Here is a 14,588-nt window from a genome sequence, read left to right as displayed (position 1 = left end):
TTCACTTGTGTATCCTTGCTCAACCTTCTTGAGCAGGGTGTTGCTACCACAGACCTGTCAAGTCAGTTCCTCTGAGCAAGCTCATCCAGATCTGGCGGGGGTCCAGTTATGGTCCTAGATGCTTGGCCATATCCCGTTAAAGGAATCTCTTTGTTTCTGATTCCAAGCCTTGAGCTCTGCACTGGGTTCAGGCTTCCTCAAGCCCTGCACTTAACAGGTGAGTTCTTTGGGGTATGCATCTCAGGCCTTTGGCAGAAGGAGATAATGTCACTGACAGCCATCAGGGTGTCCCAAGGGCAACTCCCATTATGTTGGTAGAGTTGGTACTTAGTGCTCGCCATAGTGTTTGGCATGCACTCCCCTCAGCAGGGCAGCGTGGGTATACCATTCCCCATAGCGACTGCTAGAGGACGCAATTCGAAGTTCCCTTTTAAGGGACCGTCTAAGGTTACGTATGTAATTATGGTTCCCTGAGAAGGGAACGAGACACTGTGTCCTCTAGATGCTTTGCCATGCTTCGGACACTAGCTTCAGATGAAGAAGCGGATGACGTATTCTTCCGGTGCCCTTTAATACTGTGTGTCTCATTCTCTTCTCAGGGAACCATGGTTACATATGTAACCTGAAACGTTCCTCCCCCCTTTATTTCTATGAAATTACCTCCATGAACACACAGTGTATGGTTTCAGCTAGCTGGAATATATTTTTATTTATGTGGATTTCTTATGATGTGTCATAAACGACAAGAACTTTCAGTACTCATCCAAACGTGTTTTAATTCTTAATGTCACCCACATTAAAATGCATTTTGAACTATGACTGCTCTCTTTTTAGACACATATGTAGTTGAACTGGAATGCTTTTTGTGTGGTGTGAAACCCATTGGGATGAACACCAACCAATACCGCAACATGCCTTCTTTTTTTGGGCTGGTATATTCAGCGGGGATCACACAGTGCCCTCTTTGAGTTCCCTCTCACCCTGATTCTCACAAACAAGGATGCCTCACATGGCTGGACGAGTTATTTTTGTGATATGTTTTCCATACGCAATAGTGTGAGTGAGTGCTTGTGTATGTCTAAAGGAATGTATGTGGTAATGAGATGCCATGCCAATGTAGAGGAATGAAGACGAGCATGCCATCATTGGTTTCCTGTTTTTACATTTCTGAATGCTCTCTGTGTGTTTTGCACAAAATAGCCCAGAACATGCTTGTGGGATATTTACATTTATGCATTTAGCAGACGCTTTTATCCAAAGCGACTTACAGTGCATTCAGGCTATACATTTTTTTTTTTTTTTGTATCAGTATGTGTGTTCCCTGGGAATTCGACTCACAACCTTTTGCACTGCTAACACAATGCTCTACCACTGAGCCACAGGAACACTATGGAAAGTGGATATGGAAAGTGTTTGTGCATGTGATTTATGAAATAAATTATTGATTCCTCAGAGGAAGTGCAGCTTTATATCGTTGTTTTTTATTTGTGCTGTGTGTGATTTTGGTACATAGTTTTAATGCTGGGATGCTGATCTATCAGGGCACTTGTTTGAGTGCTATCTAGCCATGATCGGTCACTGTGGGGGACTGGGGAGCAGGTCTTAAAGCAATTCTGAGCGTCTGCTCATCTTTCATAACACTACAGGGAAAGATGAACAGAGAGACTCTCACTACTGTATTAAACATGACCCTGTGGTTTATAGGAAAGCAAGCTCTGATTTAAGGGATATTTCAACCAAAAAGGAAATTTTGTCATTTATTCAATCATTCCAAACTTTTATGACATGTTTTGGAACATACATGGAAATATTTTGAAGAATGGTTATGCTGCTATCCACTCAGTATATATACCTGTCTAACGGGATAGTTCACATAAAAATAAAAATTACCCCATGATTTACTCACCCTCAAGCCATCCTTTTATATGACCTGTATATGACTTTCCTCTTTCAGACAAATACAATTGGAGTAATATATATTAAAAAAAATGTCCTGGCTCTTCCAAGCTTTATAATGGCATTGATTGGCTGTTGAGATTTCATTAGAGAAATAGAAGTCCAATAAAGGGCATCCATCCAGCATAAAAAGTATGTCACTTGGCTCCAGTGGTTAATAAATGACTCTTGAATTTAATCGATGCATTTGTGTAAGAAAAATATGCATATTCACACATAATATGCATAAACTTTAATATGCATACACTTTATAAACCATAATCTCTAGCTTCCGCTAAATGTTGTACACGTGTACACAAGAGAGTGGCATATCAGTGGATGACGTAGGACATTGTAAGCTCTGGTGAGAAGTAACGAATGTGGAAGCCATGTGGAGTAGTTTGTATGATGGATTGATGCACTTTATTGGACTATTGAACCTCAACAGCCATACACTTCCATCAAAAAGCTTTAAAAATCCATGACAAAATTGTGTTAACTCCAGTTGTATTTGTCTGAAAGAAGATAGACAACTAGGATGGCTTGAGGGTGAGTAAATCATGGGGTAATTTTCCTTCTTGACTGAACTATCTCTTTAAAGCTTAGATTTTTGAAAAACCCAGTCTGCCTTGATTGGTCAACTGGCCAATCTGTTGGGATTTTTCACCTGCTTAGAGTGTGTACATCGTAACTGTAACACTCCATTCCATAATCAAGATGTAGTTATGAGATTTAGGCTTCATGAGTAGCTATAAACTGTATTATATCTATGTTGAATAAGACGTTGATATTGGAAGGGCTTAAAGGGATAGTTAACCCAAAAATGAAAACATTGTAAGTAAGAAGAGAAAGGCATCTTGTCCAGCGCAGGCAGATGTTTGTGCTTGCTGTTCACCGGTTTGAGTTCTGATGGTCTCTTTCCCTGCTTCACTCTCTCCCTGACGTGCTCCGGGTCTCAATGGAAACCTCATGTATGTGCACTCCTTCCCACTCTGAAAGAGAGAGGAAGAGAGAGGGAGGGATCGCAAAGAGCGAGAAAGAATCACATCATCAGAATATCAGCAGAGGAAAGCAGTTATAGCAGGGACCAGCAGGCTTTGCCATGCTCACTCAGAGGAATGGGGCGTGTACCGATTGCGTTCTGCCCGGGAAGGACGGCTCAGACCAGATGGATGTATCGGGGTGTTCCTGCGCAATAGGGGACTGTCCCTGGGATTGTCTGACAGGGGTGGACGGCTGTTTATCGGACACTTCCTGTCTTTGGTTCCAGCTCCTGGCCAGGGCATACTGGGGGGATGTGGAACTGGGGCTTCGGGAGGCCCAGAAGGGCGTCTCTTGGCGAAAATTGAAGAAGACATCTCCGAGTAACTGCATGCGATCTTGGGTAAGGATCTGTGGATCTGCTATACTTTAAGAGTAGTAGAACTAAACACGAGAAGATGGGTTCATTGCGACAGTCTGGTGCTGCAGCGGGATGGAGGGTTTTTTCCACACATTGGCAGAGGCTCCCAGCAGTGTATCGAGTTACTTGGGGCTGAAGGGGGTGAGGAGATGGCTCTCAGAAATGCTTGGTGCATCACTGACGTCCAGGGTGGTTGGTTAAGTCTCCTACATTGAGCCAACATGTAACATATTTTTCACAGCAAGAAGACTGTGTGTGTATGTGCCCTGGTTTCATGTTTCAGTTTTGTTCCTATGTAAGCAACCTTGGGACTGAACAGACTTTGGATGGGTAATTGCTCACGTTTTTAACCTAAATGCATAGTGGATAATTGTTTCACTTGAAGAACAGAGAATGTGGCTAAGTTGTTTTTTGTGTTTGGAAAAGTGTGTGTGTTTTGGGAAAGCAAGGTATTTCTGTGTTCGCAGGGAGCTCCACTGTGGCTAAAGAGTGACTCACGCTTGCCATAACTACAGGACGCACATGCATATTTGTGCATTTTGTCATGACAACATTTGTAAGAAAATGTTATTGCTTAGAGGTTGCTCTGTGATATCTCAGGATACTTCTCTGAAATGGATTTAAGTTTTTCATTTAGCTAACTATCAACCTTGTCTCAAATGTTTCTCCTTATGTTTCTCAAGAGAAATAAAAAATAGACAGTTGCGACAGTTGTTGACTGTAGGGGGATAGAGCTATAAAATGAATCCTTTGGTCTTTGATGAATTTGATGGAAAACGTCTGAGTTCATTTTGAGATAAGTTTTTGGCATATGAGTTTGAGACCATGTTTAGATCTCTAATGAATGTCATATTGCTAGGGTCTTTTTTTTCAAGAAAAAATATTAAGAAACAGGTGACATCTGAAACCGTCAATGTAATCGCATTGGTTTTTCTAGACAAACAAATGAGATCCACCAGTTTGGAAGGCTGACCTATAGCTTGGCTGAATTAGTCATGCCAACTTTTCTGATATTACAAGTCCCAATGTAACTGGAACTTTTAAAAAAAACAGATGCACGTGCTAGTGAAATCAGAGCATGTGATGTGATCTTAAATGTAACCAATGACAAATGGGATTGTGTGTATTATTCATGCATTTTGATGGACTGGATGGTTTGTATGATGTTGTTTCTGGTGAGAAGGAGTCTCACACAGGGCAGCCATTCACTTCTCTTGGACTTTCCGCCATTTAGACGAGAGCTTTTTCTAGTTGTATAATTTAACAGGTTAAATTTAGCATTGGAAACAGGGTTGTGTGCCCACCACATAGAGAATATGACTGGTTAATGGTAGGGAAATGAAAAATGAAAGGCAGAGGAATGTTATGTTATAGTGGGTGTTTTTTGGAAAACCATGTGTATGATTCAAAGGTAGCATTCACAGGTGGACCTTCACATAACTGTATAATTATACTGAATGATTCTGTATAAAAAAAGTTCTGAAATCGAGCTCAAGAATATGTTGTGTGAAGTAATCTAGACTAATATCTGTGGAAATGTCTCACCGTTTGTCAGTGACTAAAATAACTGAACAAGAAGGATGTGTAAAATCATACAGAAATCACTCTGAACAAGATGCATATTGCTTACTACACTACATACTAGCATGCTAGTTTGCCATCCCAAACTTCTCTAACCATTTCTTTGTGAGATTTTGCAGTGGACTGTGTCCAACACTGGATGTAAGTGTTTTAAATCCCGGTGATGTCATTTTCAGGCTCAGTTATGTAAAAGCCCAGCCCAGACTCTAGAGACGTCCACAGCTGTCTGTACCTGAGCCCAGCCACAAGCTAAAATACATCCATTCCCTTATAATACATCCATCTCCTGCAGGGCTAGACCACAGTCTGGTCTGTTTGGCAGCCAGAGTGACCCAGAGTCAGTGTGGTGTTGTCAGAGCCCACCACAAACACAAACCCTCTGTGGCGGAATGGGATTCTAACTGCCATTATTTCATAATGTAATTGACCACACGTTTCCTAGGAAGTTACAGAGGATGGACTGACGTCACAGGCCCAGATGCTACAATGTGACATAACCAGAAGAACGTTAGTGATATGGGTGTCAAAAAAAAAAAAAACTGATTGTGTCGGGATGTACATGGTATGTACATACAGTATGTATTGGTCATTAAACATAGGAAAGAATTGTCTCAGTTGACTCATAGCATTTTCTGTGTGACCGTCACTGTCATGGCAGATATTTGAGAAGTGTAAAATCATGTCAGCGACGCTTTATAAACACTCACAGGATGCTCTGTTTCAATACCTTCTGCCCTTAAGAGAAACCCATTGTTTTCAGATACCATATGAATGACATGATAACAGGGCACAGGAGCTCTGTTCCAAAACCTAGTGACCTGCCTTGCTGATTTTTAAGGCAACAATTTAACCATTTAATAGCGTGCCAAAAATAAAACACATGGGGACTTAACTTAACAGTTAATTATTATTGAGTCAGATATTAGCATGTTGCTAAGATAATGATGTGGTACACTAATATGCCTAAAAAATACAGTTAAACACAGTAAAAACTCTTTTTTTTTTTTTTTTTAATCAATATTTACAAATACCATGACCAGTTGCTAGTGGTACAAAAATTTCTTTTGAACTCTAATGAACTTCTTGAATGGTAGCTTGTTTCCTGGGTCTCATGGTTTGTTCATGAGTCACAGTTTATCTGCATATCCTGGTCATAATGCAGTTCAGTGCCTGGTGAACATCATTTAGAACACCAAGAGTCTCAATGTGAGTGCTGATGTGCCATGTTAAAAGGCAAATGTTTTTGCTACTGCATTGGGACAGAGAATGCTTTGTGCAGTGTTGAGATTCTTTCAGTACTTTTTCACTCTTACTGATTACCGTGTTGGTTTTGGGTCAAACAGATTAGGAAAGACCCTCTGGAGATCATACTCTTTAAATTCTAAGTATCTGAATGACTAATTAACAGTGTTTGTTTTCTTTCTCAGGCTAAACAAAAGGATGGCTGTGAGCATAGCGAGGCATCGGCTCTGTCTCCGGCCGCTGAAGAGGACCCCTTCTCATGGCCGGGGCCTAAAACATTGCACTTACAACGTACATCTCACGGCTTTGGCTTCACGCTCCGTCACTTCATCGTGTACCCACCCGAGTCAGCCGTGCAATCCTCTCTCAAGGTCAGCCCACAGCAAACATACAAAGAATTTCAGTCCAGATAAATGGGTCAATTGGTTTTTGTCAGTTTACTTCCTCTCTAAACATAATTTAGCTTCAGAGACTCTGGCAGAGATGTGCTTAAATCTAAATTCTTACCTTTAGTGCTTTTCCTCATACACTAATAGGGAAATTTATGATGTTTGCATCTCAATCAGGGAAAAAATAACATCTACCATGCCTCATAACACCTCGTATTGCTGGTTTATGTGTTTCTTAGCATTTCTCAATGTACTCGACTGTGGTTTGTAGAAATAAGTATCTCAGCATATTCCACTGTGGTGTTAAAGCTGTCCAGTCTCAAAAGTGCCATTTCTGTCAGCTTATTCAATTTTTTTTTAAACCCTCGTCAGCTGCTGTCAAGCCTGTTGTAGACTATATACCACATTATGAGATACTTTTGGAAGCAATGAAACACAAAATTTTTTTTTTTACTAAAAAAAAAAAAACTTCATCAATTAAAAAAAAAAAAAAAAATAAAATGCAAATAACAAAAAATTAATAATCAGCACTAAAAAAATAAAATTTAGTTTTATAGTTGAAGGCTGTTTTTATATCAATGGTATAATGATATAATTATGTTTCTACTCTAAATCATTGAAATATAAACTGACTGTAATAAAAGCTTGATTTCATGACAGATTTAAATTGCATTAAATAACAACATCACTGTAATGAATATGTAATATAGTGCATGCATTTTGCAAATACTACCGTTATTTATCTAATGAGTTATGGACAGTGAAATGCTTTCCTGAGGATTAATGTGGCTATAGAAATCTATCAAGTCACATTAAAGAGTGTCAAATCATTTGAATTTTGACATACATTACATAAAATTGACAAAATGTGAAAACTGAGATTTTGTTTCTTATCAGAAGTAGCGAAGAAACAAAGCTTATTGCAATAATCGGATGGCATGTGCATTACAAATAATGTTTAGTGAAGTTTGTTTTTTTCATGCATCAGCTGAAAACTAGATTAATCTCAGGATTTAAGAATGTTCATCAAAATGAAAGTCAATTAAAATTGAGAAATCGATATTGTCAATCCAGTCCCAATGTCAACAGTTTCAGTCAATGATTTCAGCCCTCCAAAACGATTTTGGTCAAATATTTTCTGTTGCCAAAATTTTGGTGCATCATTTGTAGGAAGTTAGTTCTAAATTCAAAATTCCGGTTCACTTTATTATGAAAGAAACCATCTGACCAACATGTAATGTACCAACCACTGTTTTCGTAGTTCATCAGGTCAACCCTTTTTTGTATGTATTATGCATCAGACAGTGAATGAACTGTGGGTGGTCTATGGGCATGGGGTCAAAAGATGAGTCTTACCCAAACTGGACATTAGGCTGCCAAGTCTCATCTTCTGATGGCATGCCTGTGTGACTATTAACACACCATCTAATGCATTTTGCTCACAAAAAATGGCAAACACAAGCTGCAAAAAAGTTTGGGTCTTATCTGTTTGTCTTGATTTCCACAATTAATGTATATATGGTTGCACAGATTTACATGGAAAAGTTCCCAGGCAGCTACAATAAGCACTGCCAAGGAATAACTACTAACCACTGGATTTTGCCAGGTTTGCCAAGATAGAGGCATAAAAACAAAGATGTTCAGAATTAAGTTTGAGACGCCTACTGAAACACAGTTTATCCTTGAGCCCTCAGTGTTAAAGATTTTCAGATTGTTCTGCTCCTAAACATGAATGGATGTTTAACATGTTGGTCAGAAGGCTATTTTTCTGGACACACTAAGATATGAAGTTGACCTGACTTTATGACAATAGTCAAAAAACTACATGATCCCCATAAAGAGATTAAAGCTCTGTTCTCTCACCATCACCAGCCGGCGGTAATGGAGCATCTAGATAATGCTGTTACTATCAGCTGCTTCAGATACTGCTTCCTTACAGATTAGTTACTGTTAGCAAACGTGTGATTCACAGTAATCTGTTTGACACATAAAAAGTGAGATTACTTTTTCTGGCAACATTTACCAGCTTTTGTATCACATTTAACTTCAGTAATGTTTCCAAGTAAAACAAAACTGTTGGGTGACCGGACTTGATCCATCCAATAAGATTTGATTGGATTAGGATTTTTAATGCTATTATAAATATTTAATATAATTTTTCACTGTTCAAATGAATAATTTCATGATGATCCTGTGACAATGAAGACTGGAGCCATGACGAGCATAAAATAATTCTTTCAAAAACATTAAAACATCTTTGTGACAGCCTAAAACAGTAGTACGTTTTTAATGTATTTATTTATTTATTTAAAATTGTTGTCACTTTCTGTTTTTCTGGAATGTTTAACTAGGTTTTAACGAGCGCTGTCAAATGAAGGACCTGAGACTAAATGACATTTGTTCAAAGATTGTCTCAGTAGGATTACACTTCAAATGGAACGTAATTCCAGTTCACTAAGCTCTTGATTTCATGAATGCCTCTGAAACATTTTTAACACTCTTTTATCTTCTCTCTCTTTCAGGATGAAGACAGTAGCAGCAGAGGTGAGTTTAACCATTCTGTGATCCACCTTCACTGTGCTTGTTTATTTAAAGCCTTTAAGGCTTTTCTCTGAGACATTGAACATGGCTGTCTTGGACTGAGTGAGTTGATTGTAGAAATAAACATAACCAAATCATAGCTAGCAACAAGATAATCACTGCAAGAATAGCCATGTTAATGAGTTTGGTCCAGATGTTTTCTTAGAGAAACCAGATTCATACTTCATAACAGTGTGTCAGAGGTTCTCATAAATTCAGGTCTATATCTGCTGTCTGTCATGAACTTCATAGTGAGGTGTTATCTTCATTGGCCTCTGTCTGACCTTGCACCATGTGAATTGCTGGGAATCTTTAATGCTTGCGCCCGGGGCAGGAAACTCCCAGCTGGCAGTCAGTGTGCTCTCTGGACGGTTGATCAGCTGCGGGCAGGGGTTTGGTTACTGCAGAGGAGTCTCATGACTGTTTTTGGGAGTTGCAGATCATACAAAATAGTAGAATGTACACAGGTGTGTTTTTCAGTAGAAAAACAGCAGAAATAAAGATCAGAAGATTTGAAGTGAACCTTAGGTTTACAGGAGTGAGTTAACTATAAGAACGAGTGGGGCTTAAATATACTGTACATAGTAGAACAAAGTGTGTATGTATATGTACAGTATATGAGAAGAGGGTTGAAAATGTTTGATTTTCCCAGTGTTGGAGACCCTGGCAAGGTCTGTCCAGATCAGTACAGTTTGTTGTCAGTTTCTTTCTCAGTCTTTCAGTGTAAGCCCTAACATCATGTCCTAACCAGGGCTGGTTTCCCATTAAATGACATAACGCACTGCTTAACTACCATACTATGGATGCAACGCTTGAAATAACTTGCTAGTTGCGACTGTTTCCTGAAAACTACTGTATAGTAACATGGTCAGACCTCTTTTGCTTAAAACCATGTTGGTTCAGCAGTATAGGGCTGTTGTTAATGACGTTAATGATTGCAATTAATGTCAGATAGTTATTTTTACACAAACCAACTGAAAGTTTTTTTTTTTAAACCATGCTTACATGCAGTATGTAACTGTCACACTCTCGTAGGCTATATATGCAGTTCATTAAGTCAGCAGGATTCAAATTGGCACTGATTGTTGACATACACTAAGGCCTCGTTTACACTACTACATTTTCGTTTTAAAAACGCATAACTTTTGCTATGGTTACGCCTGTCATTTACACTATTCCGGCATTTTCGAGGTCAAAAACGGGGAGAATACTGCAGACCCTTTTTTAGATTGAAAACTCCAGGGTTGTGTTTCAGTGTTTGTAAATAGAGCAAAACGGAGATGTAACACAGTTCTTAGATTGGGAAGAAGGAGGTGGGAACCGGGCCAACATTCAAATAAAACTTTAATAATAAATAAACACAAAATAGCAGCACAGCCCCTTGCGGACGACTGCCACGCACAAACAGAAACAAAACGCAAAATTCCAATCACAGCCTGGTTCTCTCTCGACCTTCACTGTCATTAATCCTCCTCTTATCCTTCCGGGAGCTCCTCCCTGGGATTCGAGACTGGTGAGTGGTGCAGGTGTCGCTCATTTTCAATTCCTCCACCGGCCTCGCTCCAGTTTCCATGGCTTTCGGCCCCGCCCCACTCGTCACATACCCCCATCACCCCTCACAGGCCGGGGGGGTACTCCTGAGAACTGCGCTCTACTCCCCCTCCCCCTCCAGGGGAGCCGATCACAGCGGCTGCGGGTACCTGGGGGTATGGACAGACAGGCGAGGTGAGAGACAGCTAGGTAAACTCTTCTGCGGTGCTTGGCGGCGGCACTGGATAGCCCTCGGTGGACGGCTTGACACCTCCTCCACTGCCCAATGGAAGGTGACGGCTCCTCTGGATTCGGGCAGCCGGCAGGAGTCCCCCGTTCCCTACTCCTCCCCATCATGGTGGAGCCCCTCGCGGATGACTGCCGCGCACAAACAGAAACAAAACACAAAAAAAAAAATCCAGGCCTGGTCCTCTCTCGTCCTTCACTGTCGTTACTCCTCCACTTATCCTTCTGGAGCTCCTCCGTGGGACTTGAGACCGGTTTGAGTGGTGCAGGTGTCGCTCATTTTAATTACTTCACATTTCACATTACTTCACATTACCTCGCTCCGTTCCCACGGCTGTCGGCCCCACCCCTACTCATCCAGGAGACTTGTGAAACAATGGCGTGGCTGCCTACATGCTCTGCGTACCCTTGACGACCCTGTAAACAATGACAGCATGCTTACTGTTTGTACCCATATATATGTATAGGTAGATTCCCCATTCGACCACTCCAAGCACACAGAAGCTATATAATAGGGAATCTACCTATACATAGCTATCATCAGCAAATTTGAGGATGATGTTGGACCTATGCTTAGCAGAGCAGTTGTAACTGAACAGGGAGTACAAGAGAGGACTGAGTACACATCCCTGTGGGGCACCAGTGCTGAGTGTGAGTGAGGAGGATGTATGATTGCCAATTCTAACCACCTGGGCTCTGCCGGTCAGGGAGTCCAGGACCCAGTTACATAAGTGACTGTTAAGACCCAGATCTTTCATTTGGCTATAAGTTTGGTAGGGATGATGGTGTTAAAATGCAGAGCTGTAATCAACGAACCAGCATCCGCACATAGGTGTCTCTTCCCTCCCAGGTGTTCCAGGCAGAGTGTATGGCCATTGAAATGGTGTCATCAGTAGATCTATTTGAGCGGTAAGCAAATTGGAATGGGTCCAAGGTGTCAGGTAGAGAGGAGCAGATGTGGTATTTGATTAGAAGTTCGAAGCACTTCATGATGACCGATGTCAGTGCTACAGGGCAGTAGTCATTCAGGCAGGAGACAGTTGTTGTTTTTTTGGGAACAGGGATGATGGTGGTTTGCTTGAAGCATGTGGGGATCACTGTTAGTCTCAAGGAGAGGTTGATGATGTTGGTGAAGACATCTGCTAACTGGACAGCACAGGCCCACAGGACATCTCCATGTATGCCATCTGGACCTGGAGCTTTCCGGCCATTGACTCTCTTGAAAGCCTTACTCAATTTCGAGTGTGGTTAGAACCAAAGGGCAGGTGTCAGGTCAGCAGGTATTTTCACAGCAGGGAATGTGGTTGCCTGTCTCAAAGCGAGTATAGAATGTATTGGAGCTCTAGTGTAAACGGGGCCTAAAATATATAGCTTGAAATTTGTATATATTTTAACTGAAATGAAAGATATAGATTGTACTGCATGTTGCTTGCTTATTGTGCTCAAGAGCAATGATCTGCTAAGTCCACATGTTGTACTAACAAGAAACTATACTTTTAACCACAGGCCGAAAGCTGTAGTTTCAATCACACACACTGTATTTGTAATGCCGTTTGTGAATGTTCATTTGAACTATAGTTTGGAAAACACAAATCGTTGAAACTATGTTAGTAAAGATGGAACTTGTAACTTTAATTGATCAGTGATGCTTTTGGAAAATGCATTAAAGGTACTTAACTTTTTTTCTTTTCCGATAATCACTCTGATTTACATCACAGAAGAAAAAATTGTAACAGTCTTTTCTTATAAAAATAATGTATTTAGAATCATATCATTCCACATGAAAAAAGCAAAAAAAAACAAAACAAATCAATCTCAATTTCGAAAAATTTACACTTAAGACTGGTTTTGTGGTCCAGGGTCACATCTTTGAAATGTCAACAAAGGTTGGATGTTTCTTTAGTCTGCATTATGTATATTATCCTTAGCACAGAATGAATGCAATAGCTTACATAATGAACACCAGTGGTCTCCATATTTTGAGCAATAGTGGGTTAAATGCTTCCGAGTTTCGTTCTTGGATGAACTGTACGAAACCTGTCAACTTTGCAGTACACATCGCCTCATCTTTAGTGTCCAAATGGTCCAAACATGCCATAGTTTATGTGGAAAAACTGTTTCCATCACCTGTTTCAAGCACATTTTGACTTCCAGAAAATCCATCTGTGCATTAACTTTAATGTGAATTTTTGTGTGCATATCAATAGTTTCCATTCATATTCTAAAATTTGGAATTCTATATTTGCATATAAATAGATAGTTGGCTTGAAACCCAGCAATTGAATAATATGCAATAAACATTTTATAGTGTAGTTTACTGTATGACTGAATGATCTCTTTGTCTATTCTAGTCAAGGCAGCACCATCTCTCTCTCTCTTTCTCTCTCTCTCTCTCTCTCTGCAGTGTTTGTCACATTTCTCCTCATTCACATCCGAATCAGCCCCGTGATATGCAGGAAGACCTGCTCTGGCTTTCATCTGCTGCACATATTCATTTTTATACCGCAAACACTCACTTACACATATATATCCCCCTGCCATAGAAAACTTTTTTGTATGAGATCAGTATGTAAAGTCCTGCATACTCATAGTGATTTTGTCTGTAATAAAGACTGTATAGAGATTTATTATAATTTTTTACACATTTATTCATTATCACATCAGTTTCCTTTTTGGATGCTGATTGGCCAAGTCTGTTTCCAGCTTCATGATTTCTTTAATCTAATTGACTTCATCTGAAACTTAATAAAACAATGTTTCAGTTATCATTTGTGTGCTATTATTTTTATTATGTAGTCCTGTAGTTTTGTAATTATGTTGGTATTTAAGGCCCGCTTTAATGTGAATTTGATTACAGCCAAATAAAAAAGTAATACATAGATAAAATAATTTCAGCATGCTAAACAGTCTTCAGTAATTAAGCACTAATCACAACCTTTAACAGGCAAAGCTAAAGGCATATTACAACTGACGGCTGTGTAGGGATGTTTTCCAGAAGGACTGTAGCGAATTGATCGGCCTTTCAGTGACAGATTTGGTAAAGAGGTTTTCCTGCAGGAAATTGAGCTGCAGAAATTTCTCGTAACCGTTCTTAAATGGTGCATTCCAGAGAGCCCTGCGACAGGGGTGTGTAACCTGAGACTCTCTCTCACAAACACACACAGATTTATTGTAGTGTTAAGGAAATGCTGCCCGTATGTTTAACACACGCCTTCATTTGGCAGCTTGCATTACTCTGCTGAAGAGCAGTACTCTTCAAAAATCAGAGTGTGCACTGAAGAGTTTTCTAAAGCATTTGGTACATGCACTCTAAGACAAAACGTGCAAAAATTTTACCTTTAGGGGTACAACAGCTTGTCACTGGGGCAGAACCCTTAAAGGGACACCTTTCTACCTTCTTTACCCCTGAAGGGTGCATAATAGTACCATAATGTGACCTTAAGGGTGCATATTACTATTATAAGTTACTGTATTGTAGGTAAAGAAGGTACAAATGTGTCCCTTTGAGGATATTGCCCCAGTGACAAGCTCTTGTACCCCTAAAGATACCATTTTTTGCCCCTTTTTTTCTGACAGTGGTTGCTAGATGCTTTCTTACTGGCCCATGCCCAAAGAACCCAAAAGAACCTTTGATATTTTGGTTTCTAGATATGACTCAGGTCCCTCTCCTTATCTTAGCAATG

General features: G+C 40.0%; 1 pseudogene; it reads left to right on the top strand.

Annotated features, from left to right (window-relative positions):
• Nucleotides 1–2,715: 2,715 nt before the first annotated feature.
• LOC109049682 overlaps nucleotides 2,716–14,588 on the top strand; it is a 55,467-nt pseudogene continuing 43,594 nt past the window's right edge.

The sequence above is a fragment of the Cyprinus carpio genome, chromosome B24, assembly GCF_018340385.1.
Source record: "Cyprinus carpio isolate SPL01 chromosome B24, ASM1834038v1, whole genome shotgun sequence".
In the NCBI taxonomy this organism is placed as follows: domain Eukaryota; kingdom Metazoa; phylum Chordata; class Actinopteri; order Cypriniformes; family Cyprinidae; genus Cyprinus; species Cyprinus carpio.
The sequence above is the reverse complement of the archived record's forward strand: the minus strand, read 5'-3'. Positions and strand labels throughout refer to the sequence as shown.